The following is a 16,041-nucleotide window of genomic DNA, read 5'->3' on the forward strand; positions in this document are numbered from 1 at the left end:
ACATTCATTAGATCTGTTGTCATCTCCACATTTTTTACCTTAGCTACATTTTCTATAATATGATATATAGACAAGGTGAGCGCATGGTACAAAATCTATTTTTATCAGTATAATTTTGTTGGAGACAGGACATCTCCAGTACCAAGCAGCCCCCTAAAACAATAAACATCTTGTTGAGCGCTGTTCACATTTTCCATTTCTAAGGATACATTTAAAGGAAAGATAGGTACTCACACATATAATACAACAACAAATACCCCTGGAACACCACTTATATAAATATATGACATTAAGTGAATTTCTAGTGCAGGAATATCACTGTTTTCTTCTAGATAGATAATTTCAGCAATATATAGTTTTCAATTGTCGCTTATAGGAATGTCTTATACACACACACACACACATATATATATATATATATATATATATATATATATATATATATATACAGTATTACGTAAGTCCAGCAGTACACACCATAAGACCAAATTAAATTTGCATAGTGCATGGCACATAAAAAGTTACATATATAAAGAATTCAACCAGCACATCCTTATGCAAAAAAGTATCAAAATCCTTTATCCAGTCAGTGCCAGATTAATGTCCACATGGGCTGGAGCTGAAATTTATGAAGGGCCTTTTGTGCGCCGCTGCAGGGCGGCAAGTGCTGCAGACTGATAATGTAAGGTCGTGATCAGTGTGGTTTACATAGGGCTGTGGGTGTGTTTAGTTCCATGGAGGGTATAGCTGGGCCTACCTTCAACCTTGTGAAAGGATGTAAACTGTATTTTGCTGCCTTTGAGTGCTAGAATAGTTTAGATAAAAAACAAACAAAAAGAAAACAAATCCAAACAAGTTATTGGCATCTTTCTATAAGTGTACATCCCACAACCCTAGCCACTGCAGTAAATGGACACATTCATTAACTGACTTCTTATGCTGGGTACACAATGTATGATAATTGTTACAGGTCCAATAACCCGTAAACACTAAGCGTGAGTTAAATTTTTTAAAAGGTGGCTATTTTTGTAGGGTGCCCGACGGGGCAATTCAATTGCTCTGTTCAGGCATGGTAGCTGCCGGCTCTGGCGTCTCTGCTCGCACCCTCAGGAAGGTGCAAGCAAAGACATGCGATAAACAGTCAAATGGGCGGCACTTTGGACGGCTGGTATAAAACAGACTAAAGTCCTTTTATGTTTTCAACGTTTCAGAACTTCATTTTTATCAGGATTAACGTAAGGACTAATGCAAGTTCTTGAACGTTGATTACATAAACGGATTTTAGTGTGTTTTATACCAGCCGTCCAAAGTGCCGAACATCCGACTGCTACATCGTCCTCTCTCTTCACAGGCAGAGGTAATATGTGTGTGTGTGTATATATATATATATATATATATATATTCTTAATGATATTTATTGTTATTCTATTAGTATTAGATGTTGGTGAAAGTTAATTTTTCAGAGAATGATGGCAAATTGTATCTCAGAAATTAATACACTCCCCTTTATACATAGTCAGATTGATGATGGGATAGTTCCTGTAGGCACCCCCTCATACCAGATGAACACCTTACAGTGACAAAACAACCAATTAGATGTTTAAAAAGTAATTTTACCTCTATCAAAATTGTTTCAATAAAAAATGTTTTACACATCACTGCTTACATACATTATTTTATAGAGATTTGTTCACACTTTACCGATGTTGGAATGGATATGTTGTAATGGAAACCCTCTGTCCTTCCCTCCAAACACCACTAAAATAAATATATATATATTTCCTCTGCACGCGCCCTGGAGGTGTGCACGCTTCCGGAAAGGGGGTGTGTCCTTGCGGAGCACCCCCAAATTCATCACACTTTGGGGAGTGCCCAGCACTTACGGAGGTGCTGGGCTTTCCCCAAGCTCTCCCCTCACAGTGAATAATTGCCGTACGCAGTAATGCGCCTTACACATTATGCCACATGCCAGTAATGCCCTGATAACACATTATGCCACACGCAGTAATGCCCTTTATAACACATTATTCCACACGTAGTAATGCCCTTTATAGCACATTATTCCTCACGCAGTAATGCCCTTTATAACACATTATGTCACACACAGTAATGCTCTTTATCACTCATTATGTTGCACGCAGTAATGCCCTGTATAATACATTATCCCCAATTCAAATTACGCCAAACAGTAGTCCCTTACTCATGTTATGACACAGTAGCACCCCTTTTACACAATGCCCAAATTAGTGCCCTTTATACACAATGCCCACAGAAGTAGTGTAACTTATACAATGCCAACAGTAGTAGTACCCCCTACACTAAGCCCCCGGGAGTGGTGTCCCCTATGCAATACCCCCTATAGTAGTGCCCCAGTGCTAAATGCCCCATTAGTAATACCACCAGTGGTAATGCCCCCATTAGTAGTGCCCCCAGTGGTAATATCCTTTAGTAGTGACTATTAGTAGTGCCCCCAGTGGTAATACCCCCTATAGTAGTGCCTGCAGTGGTAATGCCCCCTATCGTAGTGCCACATTAGTAGTGCCCCCAGGTGTAGTGGCCCATATAGTAATGCCCCCAGTAGTAGTGCCTACAGTGGTAAATCCCTCATTGGTAATGCTGAGGTTAGCCCCCATTGGTAATACTGAGGTTAGTGGTGGGGAGAGTGGTGAGACTCCGCTCTGACTATAAAGGAGTGCCCTACTTTTCCACCTTTATTGAGTCCATTTACCTCTCCAGCCAATAACTGCATAGTGGGCGTGGCTTGTCGGCTTCGGTGGCCATTTTCCTTTCCTCCTTCACTCCTCCCTGCCTGATTACACAGTATATTAGTACAGCTGCTGTTTGGCTCATTCATCCTTAATTTCTACCTGCCTTTATACAATATATTACTAAAGCCTGTCTGGTTCTTTCCTCCCCCATTCCTCCCTGCCTGCAGACAATACATTGCCAAAGCTCCTGTCTGGCTCCTAGTGCTGAAATTATGGGGAAATCTGGGCAGGCTGCTGCAGCTGCTAAGCTGGAAAAGTTTGCCCACCAGCCTACATCTCAGACTCCACAACCTCCATTACATTGTGAATCCTCTCACTCAGAAGCTGCTGGTGAACCGCAGAGATCGAGTATCGGGGCCTCATCTGTGGTTACCTTGCAGCAAGTTCTCGAGGCCATTGCGAGTATTGAAAAATGCCTTTCGGATAAAATTGAAAAAGAACAATGCGACCTATCCCTGCTGCAGCAAGATGTGCCGCGGGTCAGGGAGCGGGTGGGTGAGGCGGAAACTTGGTCCCTTGAAAGATAAGCTGTCTTCTATGTTTCAATAGATGACCACTATTCAAAATAAATTGCAGAACATGGAGGGCCGTCTACGCCGGAACAATGTCCGAATCTTATGGCAGGGACTCTTTCTCATTACAATTTGCTGTGGAAAGGGCGCACTGTGTTCCTACTGCCTGGTGCTCCATCGCGTACCTTTATTGCAAAATTTCTACAAGGACCGGGATGCAGTTCTGCAGCTGGGACGCATAAAAGGTCCTCTGACTGGAAACGGCATGAATATTTCTGCATTTCCTAACTTTGCAATGGAGGTTCACAAGGATAGGGCCCAATTCCTTCCTATTAAGCATAGACTCAGAGACCTTAATTTATTATACGCTATGCTGTTTCCCACCAAACCTGGGTCGTGGCAGATTGGGAATCTAAAGAGAAATTCTCCTGCTCCGAGACTCACTACAAAAGGGGCGGCTGTCGATGTTGATCGACAGCTCACCCCATTTTGTAGGTGGTGAGGGGTGGTGGCTACACAAATGGAGGCGTTCCCAAAGGAATGCCTGCCATTTGTGGGAGGCACCACTGACATCACCAGTGATGTCAGTGGAGAGCTTCCTGCTCTGTTAGAGCAGGAATCTCTCTGGAGCTTGCGACAGGTCTCGTCAAGGGTCTCGTCGCAAGCCCTGATGGTCGTGATGGTCGCGACCATCACCTGGCCTCTCGCAAAAGCTGTGGGTGGTCACCCACAGCTTAGCGAGCAGCCAGGAGGCCGCAAAAAAAAAAAAAAAAAAAACCCTGATTCAGAGCAAGCGCTCTGAATCGGGCCGTGTATACGGGGTGGAGGCAGGGAAGGTTGGGGGGATCTGGGTGATTTGTTGTTTTTCTTTTGTTTTTTCTTATTTTTATTTCGTTTTTTTGCCACACCCGGTAGTGTTTTTAATTATTTTTGTGTGCTGAGGTCGTGGAGGAAAGGCTATAGAACTCTGTTGTTGATTATTGTGTCGCTATATGTCTAAGGTAACTTTTCTTACATGGAATGTCCGTGGAGTAAATTATAAGGTTAAACGCTTCTTGGTACTTAAGCTGCTTAAATACTATGATTCCAATATTGTCTGCTTGACTGAGACCCATTTAGTGGGTAGTAGACTTCTTTCTCTTCGGCGACCATGGGTGGGCTGGGCATACCACTCCTCACCAGGGCCATAACTAGGGTAGTGCGACCAGTGCCATGGCTCAGGGCACCGCAGGGCAGGGGGCACTGTTTGGGCCTGTCAATTTTCCTGTTTATTATTATTCTCACTTGTAGCTTCCTCTTCTTTGATCCCCAGCATCTCCTGGCCTCCCCCATCTCTTCCCTAGCCCTTCCCCATGAGGCCATGGCCCTTTTTCAGATGCACTGTCTTATGTCCCTATTTAAAAAATGGGGGGGAGGCACCAATGCTCTCTCTGGCACAGGGCACCTAAAAGTCTAGTTACAGCTCTGCTACTCACACACGTCTTCATCCAGTGGTGTCTCAATATTAATTAGAAAATTTGTTTCATTTGTGTTAAATTCATTTAAATCAGACCTGTCAGGACTGCGACTATTTCAGTACATAAAGATAGATTACTTTTTCCAAAGTTTCTTTGTGGTCGTTGGAGGAGCTATCCTGCTGGCTGGCGTTCTTCACATACAGGGAATAGAGAGCTAAAGTGATCATCTGTTTCCAAGGTGTTGTCAGGTTGTGGGATTCCTAGATTGCTCATTATTTCAAACCTGATTCCATTTGGGTCACATGTTCTGAACTTCCTATGGATCACAGACCTCTAGTATAAAGCCTGTTACTAACTGTGTCTCAGTGTCTGTGCAACGTTACTTTCAGGTCTTTCTTGGACTCCTGCCAGATCCCTGCTGTGCCTGTGGGTTGCTTTGGACTTTCCTATACAGAGCTCAGCATAGCCAATGCCTAAGTATTGCTTTCTGCTCCCCTGCTGTGGTTTCACCTTTTGCTGCACTATTTACTTTGCCTGTTGCCTCTCACTCCTGTGGACATCAAACCCATCTTCGTTACAGTTGTCAACTGCACCGTTAGTTATCATCACCGCATCGCGGGGCTCAACCCCGTTCCGGATTCTAGTCACACCGCAGGGCTCAACCCTGCTCCAACCTCACCGCATCAGAGGGCTCAACCCTGCTCCGTTCTCACCGCATCACAGGACTCAACCCTGCTTTGACCTCATTGCATCACAGGGCTCAACCCTGCTCCGACCTCACCGCATCACAGGGCTCAACCCTGCTCCGACCTCACCGCATCACAGGGCTCAACCCTGCTCCGTTCTCACCGCATCACAGGACTCAACCCTGCTTTGACCTCATTGCATCACAGGGCTCAACCCTGCTCCAACCTCACCGCATCACAGGGCTCAACCCTGCTCCGACCTCACCGCATCACAGGGCTCAACCCTGCTCCGACCTCACCGCATCAGAGGGCTCAACCCTGCTCCGACCTCACCGCATCAAAGGGCTCAACCCTGCTCCGACCTCATCGCATCAAAGGGCTCAACCCTGCTCCGACCTCATCGCATCACAGGGCTCAACCCTGCTCCGACCTCACCGCATCACAGGGCTCAACCCTGCTTCAACCTCACAGCATCACAGGGCTCAACCCTGGTCCGTCTTTCACCGCATCACAGGGCTCACTCTACTCCGGATCTCCATCACTACAGGGTTCCACCCAGGTGAGGCTCCTCTCTACAATCCTGAGGTGTTTACCTCACACTGGACTCGGGGTTCCCTACCATATTAACTTTTCTGTGTTAAAGACTATATGGGGGGTTCACTCCTATACTCATTATTGCTTATGTGAACCTCAGTGTTGTTGAGACTTTATGTGAGACGTTGCTATTATATTTCTCCTGTGAATAAATTCTATTTACTTTTATTCCGTGCTATCGAGATTTCATGAAAAGGTAATTCCTAAAGCCACCCCAGTTTATTGTGCCTAGTACGCCTGCCTCCTCCCAGGAGTCTCAAGAGTCGGAAGCCGTGACAAGACCCATATGGTAGATATGTATTTCTTAATTGTTAAATACATTCCAAGCCTATCTATTTATTAGCAGTTTATATACCCCTTCCTTTTTCATATGACGTGTTAAAATGTGCAGCAGAATTTGTGGCTGTGTCTCCAAGTACTCCAGTAATTTGTTTGGGGGACTTTAACAAAATTTTGGACCCTTCTATAGATAAATGGGGTGTAGCATCCCATGTACATTTGGGCGGAGGTAGATCAGGTTTTATAGAGAGTCTAGGGTGGGTTGATGCCTGGAGGGTTAAATATCCAGGAGTGCAGCAGTTTTCATGTTTTTCTGCAACCTACATTCCTTTTTTAGAATAGATTTGGCCCTAGTACCCCCTGTGTGCTTCCTAATATTTGTCACATGATGGACAAAGTTAGTGGGGTGTTGGATCATTCTCCCCTTCTGCTGTCCATGGAGGTAGATAGTCTTAGCGGTCAAGTTGGAAACTGCATCCCTACTGGCTTATTCAAATGAAAGCAGGTTTTGAGTTGAAGGCTATGTGGGATGGTTATTTTGTGGATAATATTGGCTCTGCTTTAGCGGCAGTTGTGTGGAACTCCTTTAAGGCATACATGCTGGGCACTCTTATCAAGTGTGTTGCTGCACTGAAGCTATTTTATAGAAAGAAAGAGGTCAGAGACCCGAAGGTTGGAACTGGTCTACTTACAGGACAAGCTGGCTACGTCTAGGATCCAGTGGTTGGCTGCTCAGGCTGCGTGGATTGCTCATGTGTCTGATGGGAATATGCATAGACTATAATTTAAATCTCATACACACTATGTGTATGCAGGGCAAGCAGTTATCTAGCACACTTAGTACATGCTGACCGTCCATCTGCAACTGTTGCTGAGCTTGTGCAAATGGATGGTTCTGTTGTCATGACTACTCCAGATATAGCTGATCTTCTTTTCAAGTTTTATAAAGATATATATAATACCCGGTTGTCGTGTCATATGTTAATGATATTAAGCTACATCGCCTGAGGCACAAGCCTTTCTTGATGCCTCATTCACCCTGGAAAAGATAGAGGTTGCTATGAATTCCTTCCCAGGTGGCAAGGCCCCAGGTAGTGACGTCATACCAATAGAATTATATAAAAAACATGCTGGGATATTTATCCCTTGGTTATTTCAGTTATTTAATGATTTATATAAGGAAGGTGTGTTTCCGTCTTCTATGTCATAGGCTGTTATTATGTCTTACCAAAGCCTGGGAAGGATCCTAGATTCCCTGATGCCTATAGGCCAATTTCATTGATTTCTACGGATGCCAAAATTCTCGCGAACATTTTGTCCCTGATACTTTACCAGGTTATTGCCTCTATAATACATCCGTATCAGACCGGTTTCATGCCAGGTAAACCGATTTCAATATATATTAGACATCTTTATACTCATTTGCAGGCTTTTCATGAGCAGGAATCAGCTTCAGTTATTGTCTCGCTAGACGCGGCGAAAGCTTTCGACTCCATGGAATGGCCCTATCTGTGCTAGGTTATGTGTTGTATGAGTGTGGAGCCTGTTTTCCTCAAATGGGTTCAACTTATATATGATAGACTCAGTGCTAGAATTTCTGTTAACATTTTCATTTCCCCCCCATTTTCCCCATTTTGTGGTACGATACAGAGTTGCGCATTATTCCCTGCCCTCTTTGCCCCAGCAATAGAACCATTGGTATGTATTTTGCAGGCTCATTCTGACGTTGAGGGGTTTCAGCTGGGGAATGAAATTGATACAATAGCTTTATATGCAGATGATTTACTTTTGTTCCTTAAGAACTAAAGGAAGCCCATGCCCGTGGTTCTCAAATTAATTGATGAGTTTAATACTTATTTGGGCCTTGTCACTAACTGGGGTAAATCCTCTATATTACTAGCGATGTGCGCCGGACCATTTTGCCGGATTTGGTTCTAATTCGTCGTCTGGCTTTGGATTTGCCAAACTGCGGTGACTGGCTTTGGATTTTTTTACAAAAATTTACAAAAAAAGCTAAAATCACATAAATTGGTCTTTTTTTTCTTCCTAGAGTATTATTAACCTCAATAACATTAATTTCCAGTCAATTTAGAACACCTCACAGCTTATAATACTGTTTTCAACATTATTTGCCAAAGGTTGCAGTGAGCTGACTGGTTACTAAGCGACAGAGCAGCGGCACAACGACACAGACACCACAGTATAAAGCACATCTATGAAACATTGCCACACAGCAGTGGCAGAAATGAAAAGTAGTGCACTCACCCAGTGGGGTACGGCCAGCAGAATCACAGAACTTGTTTACATAGTGGGCTACGGACCTAGGAGTCACAGTGCACAATCTTATTCACATTACACCACACATAGTGCCGCTGATTCACATTACACCATAAAGTAGTGTCTCTTATTTATGTTACAACACACAGTAGTGCCCCTTTTACACAATGCCCACAGTAGTACCCCTTTTATACAATGCCCACAGTAGTATGCTCCCCAGTAGTATGCCCCCCCAGTAGCAGGGCCCCCCAAGTAGTATGGCCCCCAGTAGTAGGCCCCCCCAGTAGTAGGCCCCCAGTATTATGCCCCCCAATAGTATGCCCTCCCAAGTAGCAGACCCCCCCAGTAGTATGCCCCCCAATAGCAGGCCCCCCCAGTAGTATGCCCCCCAGTAGAATGGCCCCCAGTAGTATGCCCCCCCCAGTACTATGCCCCCCAGTAGTTGTGCCCCCCAGTAGCTGTGCCCCCCAGTAGAACCCCCGGCCCTTACACACATAAAAAAATAAAAAACGTACCTGTATCCCCGCTCCCGCGCCGTCCGCTCTGCATCCACGTGACGAGGAGGGAGCCGGAAGACGGAGCTCCTGAGTGAGCTCCAGCTAGCTCCCTCCGTGCAGCAGCCAATGAGAGTCTTTGTGACTCTCATTGGCTGCTGTAACAAACACACAGCTGCCGCTGGTGGCTGTGTGTTTGTTCTGTGTAGGGCAGACAGCTATCACGGCGGTCTGCCCTACACTCGAGGAGCCCTGATGTCGGATTCTCTAGTGAGAATCCAACATCAGGCGGCCGCCGTTCGGCTCCGAACGGGAATCCGAGTCAGGCGGGGAACACCCGAACAGCATTCGGGTGGACTCGGATCCCCTATGTTCGGAGCGGTTCGGATTCCACAGAATCCGAACCGCTCATCTCTATATATTACCGTTATGGGGTGCTGCCCCTGAGCTGCCTTTGCCACTTTGTTGGGTGCCTAGATTTAAATATCTGGGGGTCTGGATATCTAAACGAACAGAAGATTTTGCTGATCTGAATCTAATGCCATTGTTCTCTTATTTATGGGAGAAGGTTGGTTCGTGGAGTAAGGGCCTGATTCAGAGCCGCTCGTAAGCGGCCGCTCGTTCGCTCCGAGCGATGTTTGCCCAACTGCGCATGCGTATGGATCATTATACGCATGCGTGAACCAGTCAGTGCGGTCGAAATTCATGTGCTCGCAAAATAGCGAATGCCTGATAATTTGAGTGACAGGAGTAGGCGTATGTGGGTGGTAACGGGGGAAGGTGCTTGAAAACGGGGAGTGGAGATCAGAACGCAGGCGTGCTTAATGGTCAAAACGGGCGTTTTATGGGTGTGCATAATTAAAACAGCAGCGTCATTGACCACGTCACTGGGTTATTTTATAGCCAGAACTGCTCGCAAAATTGTGGTAGCAAAAACCAACCCCAAGAATAGCGAGCAGTTCATACCCTGGTCGATGTACTCGATTAATCTAATAAATAGCGGACATGACGTAGGATGCGAGCGCCAGGGGGCGTAATTTTTCAAAAAACGACCGCAAGTTTTGTTCGCTCGTTCAGACCTAGAGGCGTGAACAGACCGCAAAGAGCGAACGGTTGATTTGAATAGCCACCCCTATTTTCTGGACGAGCGAGCGCTAATTGCGTCCGGCTCTGAATCAGGCCCTAAGCTTCCTCTTAGAGTTATGGGCAGAGTGAACCTGATAAAACTGGTGGTATAAGCCAAATTTCTCTATATATTGCAACAGTCCCCAGTTTATATTCCTGCATATCTATTTCGGAAATTGAATAGTATGCTCTCTTCTCTTATTTTGGCAGGTAAGATGCCACAAATGAAATTTGATGTTTTCACTAGGTCCAAGGTGAGTGGTGGTATGGCCCTACCTCATTTTAGTTTATATTACTACGCTGCACAATTGGTTCACGTTCGGTCTTGGATACAGGAAAACTATGATGACTCTTTATCTATTTTATTTGTGTCACAGGCAACACCGGGACATACCCCTTTACAGGCCTTACTAATGCCAGGCATACACGGCCAGATAAAATGCCTGTCAGACCGACGGACATTTTATCTGGCAGCCTGTCAGCCTGCAGATATCTAGGTCATACACTCTGAGACATCTGACAGCATATTGGACCCGACATCTGTGTTCCACCCGTGGGTGAGGAGACATTTCCCCATTCCTTCCATGGGAAGGAACAGGGGAAATGTCTGTCTGGCGGCTGGGCATAGGCCTACATTTTAACTTGCAGATATTGCATTGGACGGGCATGCTGGACGATCCGGCATGCCCGACTAGAGGAGTAGCGAGAAACCATTGCATCCGGAGAAAGTGCATGTCATAGAGCCCCCCCCCCTCTCTGTACTGGACTATGCCAGTGGGGTATGGCTAGTCTGCGTGGGAATACTGAAGTGAAGAGAAAAACAGCAAACAGTGGCAGTATCACATTGAGGTCCCATAGGGGCAATAGAATGCTTCGGTGATGCACATGATCTGACATTAAGGGGCAGCTCCTTTGGCACGCTTGATTTATGTATAGCACCTAGGATCTGACTTATATCTCCTTTGAATTATTGTTATTAATCAATAGAGGAGATTGTATTATATATTCTGATCATTTAATTTAAATTGACAGAATACATATGCAAAAGTGAGATTCCACAGGGTGCACAGCTTATTACTGCAATTACAGCCCCAAGCAGCTTTCACTGGAGTTGGAACACCTATGGGAAGCTTCCTTCTCAGCTATGCTCCTACTTCCAGAGCCAGCCCTAGGCATAGGCATTATAAGCAAATGCCATGGGGCATTCCAGGGCTCTGCCGCTACCCTTCCACCGCCTACCGCTGCCTCCCCCCCTGGCTGCTGCTGCGATTGGAGTTCAACTCCGATTGGGCAGCGCAGCGGTTGGCCGGTCACGTGACTGTGAGCTGCCCAGGTCAGAATGAGCTTCTGCACAGAAACTCATTCTGGCTACAGGAGGAGGCAAGATGGCCGCGGCCACTCCTCCCATGAGCCTTTCTGGAACTGAGCCGTGAGTGATGGCTCTGCCTCCACCTCCAGCATCGGACCAGGCAGCATCTAAAGTACTTCTGCAGCAGCATTAGCTAGGCTGCATAAAATTTAAACGAAGGTGGCAGCTGGGCGAGTGAGTGATTTCCCACTCTAGGTTTTAGGTATGTAATGTTTAGCTAACTCTAGGTAGGAGAGGGGCAGACACCCACTGGGCACTGACTGGGGGCAAAGAGTGGTGTTGGCCAGTGCACCGACACTTCAAGCACTAAACAATTTTTTTTCTTTTCAACTTTCAAACAGCAGAACTGAGGGCAGAGGCGTTGCTTCAGCGCTTAGCTAGAAAGCAGTACATGCCCCCACCCACTACACTGACAGTCACACATGGAGGCCAGCCTCAGTGTGTGTTTGTGCGGCTGGCTCTGTGTTAATGCCCGCCTCCTGCATCTATTGCCGGGTGCCCACCCCTGTGCTACAGGAGCCCTGCAGCGTGCCGCCGCCACCCGCCCATCAATGTGTGCCGGCTGCCCGTCCTCCCTCGGGAGGACTCTGCCACATAAGCCCTGCAGCGTGCCACCACAACCCGCCCATCAATGTGTGCTGGCTGCAACCACGCTGCAGAGACCTGATCAGAGTGTAAGATACACTGACGTGTAAATGGAATATAATATTACTTTTATTGGCAAGCAGTATATGTGCTAAAAGAATAAATACTGTACTGAGTTATATAAATTGTACTGGTACCAGTATTGGTACTAAGGGGTCTGTAATCCTAATTCTGACATTAGAAAGGAGGTTACAAAGAGAGGGGAGGGAGTAAGAGGTTCAGAGGCGAAAAGAAAAGGAGGTACAGTAGTGAGAGGTACAAAGGTTGAGACATGGAAGGAAGGAGTGAAAGGTGTAAGGGGTGAGAGATGGAAGGAGGGAGTGAGAGATGAAAGGAAGAAATAAGATGGATGCATTACACGCCCCTGTTTTGAGTGGCCACTGCCCTCATTACATTTAGCCATGCCCCTCATGTCACATGGTCACACCCAGATTTTTTTTGCACGCCTTCAGCACACACTCGCAATGTTTCTTCTTGCCCCACTTCAAAATTCCCACTTTGAAAACTATACATATATATAGACATATATACTAGTTATTTATATAGCGCACACAAATTCTGCAGCGCTTTACAGAGAATATTTGGCCATTCACATCAGTCCCTGCCCCAGTGGGGCTTACAAGCTATGGGCCTGATTCAGAGCCACTCGTAAGCGGCAGTACGTTCGTTCCGAGCGATGTTCGCACTTCTGCGCATGCGTACGGTTTGTAATACGCATGCGCGAACCAGTCAGTGCGGCCGAAAATCGTTTGTTCGCTAAACAGCGAATGCCTGCTACTTTGAGTGACAGGATGAGGCGTATGTGGGTGGTAACAGGGGAAGGTGCTTGAAAACGGGGAGTGGAGATCCGAACGCATGCGTGCTTAAAGGTCAAAACGGGCGTTTTATGGGTGTGCATAATTACAACAGCAGCGTCATTGACCACGTCACCTGGTTGTTTTATAGTCAAAACTGCTCGCAATATAGTGGTAGGAAAAACCAACCACAAGAATAGCGAGCAGTTCATACGCTGGTCGATGTACTCGATTAATCTAATAAATAGCGGACATGACGTAGGATGCGAGCGGCCAGGGGGCGTATTTTTCAAATAAACGTGCGCAAGTTTTGATCGCTCGTTCAGATATGGAGGCGTGAACAGACCGCAAAGAGCGAACGGATCATTTGAATAGCCACCCCCTTTTTCTGAACGAGCGAGCGCTAATTGCGTCCGGCTCTGAATCAGGCCCTATGTTCCCTATTACATGCACACACACATACATACTAGGGTTAATTTTGTTGGGAGCCAATTAACACCTACCAGTATATTTTTGGAGTGCGGGAGGAAACCGGAGTATCCGGAGGAAAGCCACACAAACACAGGAAGAATATACAAACTCCACACAGTTAGGGCCATAGTGGGAATCGAACTTATGACCTCACTGCTGTGAGGCAGTAAATGACACTGTCTGTGCTGCCTATATATATATATATATATTTATATATATATATTTATATATATATATATATATATATATATACACAGTGTTGGCCAAAATTGTGGACACTGAAATTTGAATGTTTATAAAAACTGTTACACTTCATGCAGTGCAATGATTCATATATCGAATGAAAGGAAATTTAATGCTGAATTCAACACAATAAACAGAGGTCACGTATTTGCATTACAAGGGAAGTTATGCAGTGAAAACAACACTTAGGGTGAAAATCCCTGTGTACTTATGATGTTACTGTCCTATCAGTATTTCGTTGGGTATCCTTTATTTTTCAAGACAGCAAGACAGCGACGTGGCATTGAGCCAACCAATGTTTGGAGCTCTTCCTTCCATCTTTATTATGTGGTTCCATGAGACAATTATAGCCTTAATTAATTGTCTTTTATTGGATGGACGCCTCAGATGTACCAGTTTTTTCAAATGCATCAACAAATGTTCTATGGGGTTCAGGTCTGGGCTGTTTCCTTGCCATCCCAGCATCTGTATGTCATTCTCTGTGAACCACTGTTTGCCTATCCATGCAGTGTGGCAGGAAGCTGAATCCTGCTGGAAACAAAATGGGGCATTATCTGGAAAAAGATCCCTGATAGAAGGTAGAAGTTTTGGTTGTAGGATGGTGTCAATGTACTTTCTGCTGTTTTGTGTGCATCGGGAAGAGGTACATCCAGATTGCATTCAAGCGACAACAAAGAATCCTACAAGTGTTATGATCTGGGTATGTATGACAGCAGATGCTGTAGGCCGCCTTTATGTCATAGATGGCACACAAAACAGTATAAAGTACATTAACTGCAATGTAATGATGGGCTGGGCATATATGCTAGTGTTAGGGACCTGCAGAAAAATGGGGTCCCTTGATGCTGGGATGCAGGCTTAAATGCTTTGATCAAATCTTGACAAAATCCCCTTTGTTTTATTTGCTGCACACACACATAAATTTGCAGAATATTATTGTTAGCGCCGATAGCAAAAGTTTTTCATTTTGTATACATTTATGTCATTAATATTGCCATGCTGCTGGTACCATGTATGATATGGGTAAAACCAAGCTCGGGCATATTTCTTTTCTGTTTTGTTTCAAAATTTTGCCTTGTGCTATCATGGCAGCTTTCAATTAAGGCTATAAAAGGCCAAGTTGGGTGTGGCTAACAGCCAGCCCCTGTATAGATGTGTCCCTCTGTATCTCGGAGGTGAGTACATTTAACTGCAATGTAATGGTGTGCTGGGCATATATGCTAGTGTTAGGGACCTGCAGAAAAATGGGGTCCTTTGATGCTGGGCTGCAGGCTTAAATGCTTTGATCAAATCATGACAAAATCCTCTTTGTTTTATTTGCTGCACACACATAAATTTGCAGTATATTATTGTTAGCGCCGATAGCAAAAGTTTTTCTGTTTTGTATACATTTATGTCATTAATATTGCCATGCTGCTGGTACCATGTATGATATGGGTAAAACCAAGCGCGGGCATATTTCTTTTCTGTTTTATGTATATATATATATGTATATATATATATATATATATAAATTGTAATATTATCGGGGTAGGGGTCCCTCTCCTGGGGTAGACGGACGCCTCCTTACACACAGCAGCCAGGTAACAGCAGTAGTCGTGGGTTTTCGTGCAAGCTGGTTGGCACCAGTTTTTATTGTGTGACACCAATAATCAAACAAACGAAACAAAACTAAACCCTAGCCCATCTGGGCTCTAACTAGACAGTTAACTCCCTCTCTACATGTGGCAGGGCCTACTGTCTTACCACAAACATAGTACATACCAATGTCACAGTGTCTCAGAACAAAACCTCAATGTCTGTTCTCCCCAGGGTGTGTGAGACACTGCATCAAAACTCTACACAGCTCTGATGAGCCACTTCCAGGTGTAATCATTAATTAGCCTGGTCTCAGGCTGAAAAGCCCAACACCTGAAGCTGCTCTGTGCATGGAGCCCTCCCTTCTCTCTCACACCCACACCCCCAGGACCCATTATCCTCCTTTTACCAAAAGCTGACACTCAAATCTGCTTGGTAAAACAGACTTTTCCTGGGGCTTTAAAATACATATGACAGGAATCTGGGACACACATACATGCCAACACCAACTTCTCCAGTGCCTCTATCACAATATATATTTCTAAAGATAGGTGGGCACCAGCCAAAATCTTGCCTATCGCACCAAATTGTCGAGGGCCAGCTCTGCCTACTTCGCAAATATACATTGCACCTACATTAATGTGAGTACTACTAACCATGTCATGTTCTGACTACCACCATTATTATTATTTCAGGTCTCCTACTAGTCCTTTCAAATAACACTTTGTGGTCATGCCTGGGAACACCTC

General features: G+C 45.3%; 1 protein-coding gene across 1 annotated transcript in view; it reads right to left on the reverse strand.

The window, feature by feature from the left end:
• The window catches only part of MEI1 (meiotic double-stranded break formation protein 1), a 464,883-nt gene that overhangs the window by 26,157 nt on the left and 422,685 nt on the right, over window positions 1-16,041 (reverse strand). The window lies entirely within an intron of this gene.

Source organism: Taudactylus pleione, unplaced genomic scaffold, assembly GCF_031769625.1.
Source record: "Taudactylus pleione unplaced genomic scaffold, aTauple2 ptg000080l, whole genome shotgun sequence".
In the NCBI taxonomy this organism is placed as follows: Eukaryota; Metazoa; Chordata; class Amphibia; order Anura; family Myobatrachidae; genus Taudactylus; species Taudactylus pleione.